At 32.8% G+C, this 13052-nt stretch overlaps 1 non-coding gene and 1 pseudogene across 1 annotated transcript; one reads left to right on the forward strand and one right to left on the reverse strand.

Annotated features, from left to right (window-relative positions):
• Positions 1–2953: 2953 nt before the first annotated feature.
• TRNAG-CCC (transfer RNA glycine (anticodon CCC)) lies at positions 2954–3024 on the reverse strand. The gene has a single exon. It is a non-coding gene; the product is annotated as a tRNA-Gly (tRNA).
• A 4175-nt stretch (positions 3025–7199) lies between these two features.
• On the forward strand, positions 7200–8225 carry LOC144576013 (BTB/POZ and MATH domain-containing protein 1 pseudogene; annotated as a pseudogene).
• The last annotated feature ends 4827 nt before the right edge of the window (positions 8226–13052 follow it).

Raw genomic sequence — 13052 nt, forward strand, 5'->3', positions numbered from 1 at the left:
CCTTTTTTTCAATTTAATGCATCATTTTTATGTCTTTCTACGTGTAGAAGTCTAAATTTATTTAGACACATACTTGTCACATAAAAATTGTATCATCTTTCTGATTTATTATGATTTTTTTATAGTTTTAAATGTATTTGAGAAATTATTTAATTAATTGATAATTGATTAGTCATGTCTCATTTCTTTTATTTATATATCATTTATAGAATGTTATTTCTCAATTAATAAAAAAATATGAAAATATGTTAAAAATATTAAAATATATATCATTTAATATATTATTTAAAAAATTATTAAATATGTCACAAATGATAAAAAAAAAACATATATATCATTGAGTAAAGTTAATATGCACTTAAGTGTACCGTACATTTAATTTTATAACCGTTAGATTTCTTTAAAAGTCGTGTAGATTCTTTAAAAGTTGTGATAGCACGACTTTTAAAGGAATCTGATGGCCCTAAGGTTAAGTGTACAGTACACTTGGTACTAGGGGTGCAAACGGGTCGGATATTACCCGTCCGAATCCGGATCCGTATCCGGATTTTTGCGGATTCGGATATGCGGATACGGATAGTTGCGGATTCGGATACGGATACGGATATTTTTTATGCGGATTCGGATACGGATACGGTTTGAGTTTCGGAATCGGATACGGATACGGATACGGATAATTATCCGTATCCGCATAAATTACTTTTTCGGATATCCGCATAATATACTCCTATGTTGTGTTACCGTGTTGAACAATCGGACCCATCTCCAGCTACGGCAGGCCGAACGCCCACCACCATTGGCATCGTCTCATCACGAGGAGTCGATTGCACCTGGTCTCGGTCGCCAGTGATCGCCGGAGATGTTGATTCACCTTTAGGTTTCTCAGTTTGGGAAAACTCGAAACTGAGATATCTTTTCCCCAAATTGAGTTATAGTAATTCTGTTTTTGGTCAATTCTCTCTGTCTAGAGCATTGTACTATCGATTAAATCATGTTTATATTATCAGCTTAACATCTTTCATTCATTTTCTTTATGTTCTATCAAGGCAAGTACTGGGATATCGGTATCGTTTTCCTTTCTTTGCTGAAATTCGATTGAGTCTCAGGTTCAATTCATTTCTTTTAGTTATACGATGGTCATTTGATCATCTAGGCAAGGTTCAGTGAAGAGGAAGAACCAGAAGTTGAAGAGGCATCTCCATGCGGGGTACTTCTGGGAACCCAAAGCTTAAAAGAGATAACGGAACAGGCATAAAAGACTATTTTATCCCTAAACAATTTAAAGATGGAGATATCCGATTAAAGGTTAGGATTTAATTAAAATAATTACTGTACTGCAGTCAAAATAATTTTGCTGCACTATAGACAAACCAATTTTACTTAAAAACAAAATGTTTGGCATTATGAATAATTCTGGCAACTGAATTTATTATTAGAATAAATTATTTAAAAGTTTGGATCATTCAAAATCTAGACTAACCTTAGTTTCTTTGAACAACTCAAGCCTAGCTTTGACATTTTTTAATTTTTTTATTTCAAAATCTAGACTAACCTTAGTTTCTTTGAACAACTCAAGACTAACTTTTGATACATTGAATCTGAGTCATCTCACATATAATATAAACCAATTTTACTTAAAAACAAAATGTTTGGCATTATGAATAATTCTGACAACTGAATTTATTATTAGAATAAATTATTTAAAAGTTTGGATCATTCAAAATCTAGACTAACCTTAGTTTCTTTGAACAACTCAAGCCTAGCTTTGACATTTTTTAATTTTTTTATTTCAGAAATTTGATTAATCTTGTTTTGAAGATGCTGGCAGTGATTAATGTGTTAAGACTTGAGAGAATATTTTTTGTGTCTATTTATCTTTTGTATTAGAATATCTTTAGAGAGTATCTTTTGTGTTGGTGTTTTTAATTAAAGGTATAGTTATGTTGTTGAATTTTAGTTAATCAGATATATATTTTGTAATGGTGTAACAAGTTAATTAGATATATATTTTGAATTAGAAATCCGAATTATATCCGTATCTGTATTCGTATTCGAAAATATCCGATCCGTATCTGTATCCGTTTAATATCCGATCCGTATCTGTATCTGATTACTATCCGATCCGTATCCGAAAAAAAAATACGAATACGGATATGGGTTGAGCACTATCCGATCCGTATCCGATCCGTTTGCACCCCTACTTGGTACACTTAAGTTTATATTAGCTTTACTCTATATCATTTTATAGATTATTTAAGAAATTTATTAAATATGTTACAAATGATTAAAAAAAAACATATATGATTGGACGTTGGCAATAGGTACTTGGATCTGCACATGGATTTCCATAATTTACGCAATAAATACAGAGTGAATTGAGAGGGAAATAAATCTGCTGTTATTCCAATGAAATAACATAAACCTGTTATTCCGATCTCAACTATTCAATTTTTTCTATTGTCGAATCTCAATGGAGAAACTTTTATATGCACGAATCTCAGCAAAGACTAATTTGAGGATCGGAATATCAGATTCCTGTTCAGGTTTGTTTCCAATTTAGGCAAGTTGATATTCATAATTCCCAGTGGAATTTAATATCCAATATTAGTCAACTCTAAAATGTCGTTCCAAGGAACGAGTCAACTTATTCTTTTTTTTTTACTAAAATTAATGAGATATATCATATATCAAGCGTTTAGCTGGCATCCCCCCTTTTACTTGATTATATTTATGTCACAAACAAGTACCTTCTTTTTCCACGGTTAGAAGAAGGCAAGATAAGGAAGTCGAAGATGCAAATATATAAATGAAAAGTATATTTAATTCTATGCTTGGAGTTCTCTCACCATGCAATCAATAGAGACAGCAAACGGACAGCGGATGTGACCTGAAACACCACCGGGCACCGGCTGCTTCGTTTCCAATACAAAAAATGAATAACATTAAATAAAAGTGCGCATCCAGGGAATCGAACCCTGGTCAGTACCGTGGGAGGGTACTATGATACCACTACACCAGATGCGCTTTTGTTCTTCAAACAATATTTTAGATATAAAACCTATAAAATAAAACATATTGTATTGGTGAGTTCTGTACTTCTGTGTGTAACGAGCTGTATAAGCGAAATTATTCCGGTAAATGTTTTTCTTTAGTAATACTCCAATTTCATAGTCCCAAATTTAGAATTATGGGGTTGTATTGTATTGGTCTTCAAACTTTCTTTGCTATTAAGTTGGCAATGACTGTATGTTAATTAATATTATGCTCAACACCCAAATTTTATATGCGTCTAACTCCATAATTTAAACCTGAAACACGGGCTAATTGGTTCCCATTACTAAAGATTATTAGGATTTTTTTTTATTAAAGGTTCTGGTATATTTCAGCATCTTTTAGATGTTATTTTTGAAAATTAAACTTGTGGGCTTGTGCCACTGCACTATTCAGATAGTTAGGATATTAGAAATAGCTAAAGATTTTCAACATAATATTTTTTTACTTTATGCAGTGCACGACCTATAGATTCAAACCAGCTCTACATCTGTACAAGAAGCCAAAGCTGCTCTGTTAAAATCTTTACCCATTTTGTTCTATATATCTAAAATATCACATTTTTAAGTAAATTATAAATATTGAGCTTACCATATGTTGTCATCAGGCAAAGACTGAAAGACATGAATTTAATTTTGATTCAATGTACCAACAATAAGAGCATTGATTTTCCAAACTCATTTAGTAATTTCTTATCCCTCTTCAAAAGTATCACCACAATAAATCATCTTGATTCAAAAATCAAAGGGTAAGCAAATAACCGAGTATTAATTAATTGTCCAATTTTTCTCTGCATCAAATGTCAAATAGACCCTGAAAAAAAAAAATTAATCAAATAGAATCATTAAAATCAGGGAGATGCAACTTGTAATTTGGTCACCTGTTGGATGAACCTAATCAACCAATTGAAGGACTTGAATCACTACCCTTTATTTATCTTGTTTTTCTTGTGAAAGAAAATGGCATTTTGTGGTAATTTTCTTTGCACTATTTTATGTGTCTTTGCTTGAATCTTAAATGCAGGCGACGGTTTTATGCATCTTGGAGATGTTAAATGGGTTCTGAGACAAAGAGCTGACTATTAATTGATTGGTGAAAGGATACTCAACAGCTGTTAAAAGTAGTCAACAAGAAATAGCCCTGGAGTGTTCTTTCAGGCCCTGTTCGGATGTCCGGGGAATGTGCGGGATGGGATTTGACGGGGATGGGAATCCATTTTTCAAAAAGTGAGAACCCATGGGTACGGATACGTACGGGATTAATTATGGGAATGTGCTGAAATTGGTGTTCGGTTGTACTGTAGGATTAGATATGGGAAATTCTATTTTTCTTTATAATATGTTTGATATTGTACAAACTTTTTATTAATAAAGTTATAATAATGTAATTTAAATAAAATAAAATAAATAATAACACAAAATAGATGAAACATTTCTAAAAACATTACTACTTTTTTTACTACTAAAATGTGTATTTTTATTTAAATTTCTTTAACAAAATTGAAAACAATAATGTATTTTTTACCACAAATTGAAATTTTATTTAAAATAATAATGTTTATAAAATTCTCAAACAAATGTTAGTGACAAATAATATTTTCAATCAATCAAATAATACGGTGGATGTCCCGGACCGGACCCAAGTTGTATAGTCCCACTATGAAAAATAAAAGATATAAGTTATCTTTATATATGACCTTGAGGGGAGCGGCTTGTACTTCTTTGATTGATATTACTCTCGCAGGAGAGAGAGTCGGTTGAACCTATATTTTGATCAATAAAGAGAGGAGAGAGAGCAATCCAACCATGGTAGGAAATAATTAATTCAGTCGGAGTCCGCGTACTTTTTCCCACCAAATTACACTATCTTAGCAATTGTTTTGGGAAAATGTTGGGAACGCATGGGATAAATCCCGGACATCCGAACAGGTGTTTGAAAGAAAATCCCAATCAGCTAAAATTCCCTTTGATTCCAATCAAATCCCGGACATCCGAACAGGGCCTCATGGAGTGAGGCTACGCCGCTACGGTACTGTGTACAGCACACATCGATCTGTACAAATGATTATGTATATTAATTTTCAAAGTTCATGTAGTCTATTCGAACTGTTCAACGTAGTCTCTATAAGAAAATATATTCAGTGACCAAAGTTTACATTTTCTAAAAAACATTTACTATTTTTAAATCAAGTAAATTTGCTACCTATTTAAAAAATAATAAAACATTTTAAAAATTGTTAAATTTGGCTCTTCGTATATTTCATACAAAAATTATGTTGAATGATTTAAGTCGATTGTTCAAACTCTGAAAATAGATATACGAATTCATAATACAGATCAACGTGTGATTTGCATAGTACCGTAGCCTTACTCTCTTTTATGTTTTAACTTTTAAATATGGGGACGTTAGGATTGTTTGTCAATTCGCCAATCAAAAAAGCCCAATACGTAATTTAATTGATCCGTGAAGCAAGCCCAAATTTATATTTGGGCCAAGTTTTGTTTTTGGGTGTGAGCTCCAACTTCGGTTGAAAGCATGTGCCTACCAAATCTGAAAGTATTGGGTCTAGTTTTATTTTTCGCGGCAGATTTGGAAGAGAAGTCTAGTAGAGAATTAGCACATAGTAATTTTTCAATTTTACAGTTTTTCGTTCTTTAATTCAATTGGAGGATCTATATATGCAGTCCCATTTTACAGTTTTTAATCAGAAGACCTAGTGGTTACTGCGCTTAGAGCAGCTCTCACTGGTAAATTTCAAAAAAATTGGGCTCCCTGATGAATAGCAGCTATACACTAAACTCGAATCATCCGATTCGACGAGGCTACAGGTAAACAGACAGGTTGAGGTGTAGTTGTCTGACTCATGCTTAACTACACCAGATACGTTGTACGTGTCTACGTATCGCTGACACACCTCTCTCTCTCTAACAACTCGATTCGACCCATGCCCCTGAGGAATTCTGATCCTCTAAAGTAACTTTAATTTTGTGTTTGGATCCGGACCGTTCAATCTGCTCTAGCACGAATATTAAAGGAGGTCCCGTACACCGGATTGGCCCAAATGCTGATTGGACCGTCCGGATCTGAACTCAAAATTATTATTACTTTAGATGATCCGGACCCTGCAGGCGAGATGGCACGCTTCATGACCAAATTCACCTTTTAGTATACACAAGGAAAGTTTGCGTATGGTGACATTCAGTGAGAAGAATTCCAGTCAATTGCCTATTAAATTGTAAGGTAAGAGTAGAGTAATGGAAGGTATTAGAGACTAAAATTGTAGGATCAGAAACTACTTTGAATTAATTTGGGTATACACAGCATAAAGAGCAATCTCCATGCCATCTATGATCTATCTAACCAGAATGAAATATCAAAGCCATTGCCTATAATCCTATTAATACTAAGTTATACAGATCTACATCAACTAAAATACCAGACCAAAATTAAAAGAAGAGCATCTAGAGGTATCCATACCAGCATTACCATATTAATTTATCAATTAGAATAGATCTGCTGTCTGCAAGAAACATAAATGAACATGCATTTTCTATCTATCACGGTGAACAAGTGTGAAATCTTAAATTGTGATCAGAAAGATGCTATCTGAAACCAAATTTTCTCTCCTATATGAAATTGCATTTTTTAACATATGAAATCAACACTTTTGTTTTCTGTTGAATTAAATCTTATCCGGATAAACCTTATATTTTCCCAAATAAATATAAAAACTAAATAACCGTTTAAAAGTTTTAGGTTCATTAATTTTGGAATCTGAAAGCAAAGAACTTTAATCGGTTCATGCATGTCATCTTAAATGTTGCCAAAGGATATAGGAAGATTAAAAGTTACAATCCACTAACTAATTGCTTTGAATATTTTTGATATATCCTTAATAAATGTTACCTTGGTAAGCGATGCAGGATATATGCAATGTCTTTATTAAATTCACATTGGGAATATCGAGAGAATAAATAAGTTGCATTGTATTTGAAGTTAATTAAAAATAAATTAGTGCGATTACGGAAGACTAAAAGTAAGAAGAATTAGCTTATATAAGCAGCGCAGAATATTTGTGATACATGTGTAACATTTTGTCATCTTTTTATGCTCTTGAAAAGAACGTTAATTATTTTTGTTCTCAAGCCATGGATTCTTTCAACATGGTGGCAGCTACAGGATGCTACCAGTTCAAAATCAACCATTCCAAAACCAAAGACATGGGCATTGGTAAGTGGATCACCTCACCAAAATTCCGAGTTGATCAGCATGAATGGGCTATTAATTACTTCCCTCAAGGCAATAAGAAAGATGACAATGGCAAATATGTGTCGATCTTTCTAGAGCTGCAAAGAACATCTGGCAATGTTAGAGCAACATTTGAATTTGCTCTGCTGGACAAGGATGGAACTCTTCCATCAATTGCTATGAAAGCGACATCACACACATTTACACCGCGTGAAGTTGATTGGGGTTTTTCGAACTTTTTTGAAAGGACCAAATTGGAGGAAACGTATGTTCAAGATTGTTATTTTGTAATTCATGTTAAAATTACTGTGAAAGATAAATCACTTACAAGAGCTCGTTGTAATGTTAGTTCCATTGATTTTCCGCGTGAGCACCTTCAAAAGCTTAGAGAGGAGAAAAAACATACCGATGTCTCCTTTGATGTCAATGGCAAGATTTTTGTTGCTCATAAATTAATCATGGCGGCTCATTCACCAGTATTTGAAGCAGAACTTTTTGGTTCAATGGCAGAATCTAATCGGGATTGCATAACGATAAGTGAAATGTTGCCTTCGGTTTTTAAGGTAATGATTGATTTTATGTACAATGGTTCATTAACAATTAATGAGGAACTCGTTGATTGTGAAGGGTCGATGTCATCCACTGCCTTTCTTCAACATTTGCTAGCGGCATCTGACCGTTATGCGATGGAGAAGCTAAAAGCTACATGCGAGTATGAATTAGTTGAGAGTATTTCTTTGGAGACGGTTCTTTCTACACTTGAATTAGCCGAGAAGCACAACTGTACTGAGCTCAAGCAACATTGTCTCTTATTCATTGTTGATAAAAATAATTGGGTTTCATTACTGTTCAGTGAAGGATATATTAAGCTAATGCAAAATTACCCCTCACTTATGGCTGAGCTAAAGAACCTGGCAGGAAAATGAGATATAATATGCAGATTGGGGACAAATCATTTTATATGAAGAGTTTTAGTATGAAATGTTATTGTCAGATAATCATCATATATATAAATTTAAGAGATTTTATGGTCTTAAATTTCATCTTTTTTTTATTGATTCCTTCCTTCTAGATAAATATTTGTAATCTTGTTGAGTTGGCTACTATAGTTTAATCAATGAACTTTTGTTTTGTTTGCCTTCATTTTGGAAAAGAATTTTTGTATGTCGGCGAGAACAAAATAAATAAATTAACAACAACAGAGTAGACACTTTTCGCGAGGAAAAAAACACATTTATGACAGTATTTCGTCACGAAAAGTATCATTGTGAATAGAAAAACAGAATAATAACGGTACTCCGTTGTGAAAAATCACTTTTTTATCTTCGCAAAAAGTATCTCATTCTTGTTGTTAAATAAATTATATGGTAGCTTTTCTTTAAGAAAAAAAAAAAAAGAAATTGCACCGGATCGCAATTTTGTTGATCACCACAGTTTTAGAACATTACCAAACTAACCAAAAAATAAAGTTACCAAATGCAGTTCCAATTTAATAAAAACTAGAAGGCAGGCTCGCTTTTTTCTTCGTCAATGATTTACAAATGCGGTACGTGTTATGCAAGTAATAATTTACATACTATACAAGTAATAATTTACCTATAAAACAACAAAAACATGCAAGTTATAGTCTTAGAAGAGTTAGGCTGGGGTGCTATGGATAGCATAGTGGCCTCTATGCTACGGCTCAATATTTGAGTTTTCAAAATCCAAACGGTCGATCCGAACCGTTCATTTTATTCTCCATATTAATATCTGCTTGGAGACCAAATTTTATAATTTTCTAAATTTTTTTACTATTTATTAAGCCACTTTGAAAATCGCTAATCCAACGGTTTTACTGTTTTGTGCAGCCACCGTTGGATCAACAATTTTGTAAAATACTTAATAAATAGTAAAAAAATTCAGAAAAATGTAAAATTTGGTCTCCAAGCAAATATTAATATGGAGAATAAGAAGAACGATTCGGATCGACCGTTTGGATTTTGAAAACTCGAATATTGAGCCGTAGCATAGAGGCCACTATGCTATCCATAGCACCCCAGCCTAACTCCATATATATATATATATATATATATATATATATAGAGTACGGCTAACGCGCTTCCTCTAGCATATGGGCCGAAATGCTTCCGGTGAAAAGTTGAAATTTCAAAATCCAAAAAGTCGATCTGAACCGTTCATCTTCTTCTCCATATTAATATCTGCTTGGAGACCAAATTTTACATTTTTCTGAAATTTTTTACTATTTATTAAGCCATTTTGAAAATCGCTGATCCAACGGTAGCTTCTGATTTTTACTGTTTGGTAAGCCACCGTTGGATCAGTGATTTTCAAAATGGCTTAATAAATAGTAAAAAATTTCAGAAAAATATAAAATTTGGTCTCCAAACAGATATTAATATGGAGAAGAAGATGAACGGTTCAGATCGACTTTTTGGATTTTGAAATTTTAACTTTCCACCGGAAGCATTTCGGCCCATATGCTAGAGGAAGCGCGTTAGCCGTACTCTATATATATATATATACATACATATATATATATATAGAGGTAGGCTAATAAACAATTGATTGTTCCTAGCCTCCCGTGCAACCAACTCGTTTTTCAATTTTTAAAGTCCAAATGATCGATCCAAACCGTTATATGTGATCTCCATATTAAAATGTGCTAGGAGACCAAATTTTACATTTTTTTGGAATTTTTTTACTATTTATTAAGTCACTTTGAAAATCGCTGATCCAACGGTAGCTTCTGATTTTACTGTTTGATTAAGCCACCGTTGGATCAACGATTTTCAAAGTGGCTTAATAAATAATTAAATAGTAAAAAAATTCCAAAAAATGTAAAATTTGGTCTCGTAGCACATTTTAATATGGAGATCACATCTAACGGTTTGGATCAATCATTTAGACTTTAAAAATCAGAAAATGACTTGGTTGCACGGGAGGCTAGGAACAATCGATTGTTTATTAGCCTACCTCTATATCTATATATATATATATATATATATATATATATATATATATATAGAGAGAGAGAGAGAGAGAGAGAGAGAGAGAGAGAAATGAGCTACGGTGAGCCATGGAGTAAAATGCATTTGTACTCCACGCCGTATTTTCATTTTGAAAGTCCAAACGACCGATCCGAACCGTTAGATGTGATCTCCATATTGAAATGTGCTTGGAGACCAAATTTTACATTTTTTGGAATTTTTTTACTATTTATTAAGCAATTTTGAAAATTGCTGTTTTGGTGTGAACAGTAAAAATTTCTAGACCATCGGATCAGTGATTTTCAAAATTGCTTAATAAATAGTAAAAAAATTCCAAAAAATGTAAAATTTGGTTTCCAATCACATTTCAATATGGAGATCATGTTGAGCAGTTCGGATCGGTCGTTTGAATTTTCAAAATAAAAATATAGTGCCATGGAGCACCAACTCATTTTACTCCATGGCTCACCGTATCCTATCTCATATATATATATATAGAGAGAGAGAGAGAGATGGGCTATGGTACATTGCAATGCATAAGCATTTTTGTGCATTGATATGCTCTCCATGATTTGTCCATCGTTGACCGTATCCTCCTGGTGAAAAAATCTGAATCTCAACAGTCTATTCAGCCTTGTCCAAGCTCCACTCGAATAGCTGCACTGGAAAAAAAAATGTGTAGCGTTGTTTCCATGGGGCATTGCTGACAGACCTCGCATCTTGGTACACATTACAATCCTCGATGGATCATAACATTATGTGTTAAAAGTCTTCCCTGTAAAAGCATAAAAGCAAATACTCCAACAGTAGTAAGAATTAGCCGAATATACCCATTGCCATTGATCCATAACCACCTTATTTGATCCTGAATTTCGATTCGCCTATCGAAATCCTAATATGTTGGTTAATTGATCCGCGCAGCAAGCCCAAATTTATGTTTCCCAGACATTATACAAATCCTATATTTGGGCCAAGATTTGTTTCTGGGCTGTGAGCTCCAACTTTGGTTGAAAGCCAGCCTTCTAAATCTGAAAGTATTGGGTCTAGTTTTATTTTTCACTGCATATTGCATATTTAGAAGCAGTGTTATAAAAAACGTGATTAATCGGCCATTAATCATTGGCAGTGATCAAACTGTTATAGATTTTTTTGATTGATTGGTCAATTATTCTCAATTAATCTCTTGACAGTATCATGCATGTCCAATGGTTGTATACCGTTATTTACAACATTGATTAGAAGAGAATGTCTAGCAGAGAATTAGGAAAGAGATCGGAGTAGATCTGATGAGTTTCAAACCTACTTTTGGGCCTAAGATTCGTGCATACAAAAATTGACGTGAGCACTTGCAACTATTAAAGCAGAGCGCATAGATATTAAAGTGAAACATATGAATCTTAAAGCAGATCAAATGGTTCTAGAATCCACCAAACCTAAAGTAGTCTAATGTACATCATACCTACTCCGCAATCATTACGCAATCATTAGGAAATATAGTAATTTTTCAGAAATGAAGAATTAATGAATACCAGCGCGAACTTTGAAAGCGCTTTCAATAGATGAAATCTTTAGAAATTTGAGAGCATTCTGCGTGGCTGAGAAGGAAAATAAGAAGTTAAGCGTATATTTAACATTTAAATCTGAAACCTCATGGATATGCTCTAAATAACTTTTTATTATAATACATTACATTTGGCAAAATTCAATCATATCCAAGTTTGCTTCCAGATTAGCATCAAGTAAGAAAAATCAAATCAGCTGGCTACGTCCTACGTGGTAAGGATCTGAAACCCATGTAAATAACATAAACAAAAAGACAAAATAGAGTGTCAGATTTGATTACATGTGGAGCATCTTGTATGAACCTTTTTACCTGCTGTTTGGGACCAAGAATGAGAGAGAGGTTGATTTAAAAAAGTTGCAACTAAACCTCATAGACCACCATCACGGCATCACCTGCCTTCTTACAAATATAATATGACAAAGCTAAATTCACAGCGCGTAGTTTCTGTTGTTCACCTAATCTCGCTTTTGTCCCAACAAAAAAGCTTGAAATTATATACTTTTTTCTCTAAAATTCATAAATATAATATTTATAATTTTAAATTTCAAAAACTGACAAATTTACTCAATTTATTGATTTTTTTTATTAAAATTCATTTAAATTTACAAAGTACTAATTTATTATTTATTAGAAGAATATAAATATATAACTTATTTAAGATAAATATTTAATCTTCTAATTGATCAGGTTTAAAGTACTCAAAATGATGTAATTCCTTGTGATGGACACACAAAAATATAGCTAAATGTCATTATGTTGCGTCACTAGTAAAAAAATAAATTATTTGAACCTTTTTTTACACTATCTATATATTTTTATTTTTCATAAAAGGTAAATAAGTACTTCATAAATTTAAAATAAATTGAGTAAATTTTTAATTTTTTTTTTTAATTTAGAAGGGTAATTATGATATTATGAATATAGAGTCATTAATTTCGAGATTTTTTAGGGTATATTCGACCTTTTAATTTGTTTACATTAGTCTATGTGTACAGGCTTTAACGATCGTGACAGATTCGTCCTTTCTCACTATTCTGCTAGAGCTTGTGTGCTGGCCACACGCAAATTCTAATTAGCAGCCGCTTTACGCGACCGATATATAGACATCTGACAAACCTACTATAACCGCACCCATTATTTATATGCATTAGGTGTACTGAGATCTTGATCTGATATTATGAATATTATTATTGGTTGGT

This window comes from Carex rostrata, chromosome 24 (genome assembly GCF_964058835.1).
Source record: "Carex rostrata chromosome 24, lpCarRost1.2, whole genome shotgun sequence".
NCBI classification, from domain to species: Eukaryota; Viridiplantae; Streptophyta; class Magnoliopsida; order Poales; family Cyperaceae; genus Carex; species Carex rostrata.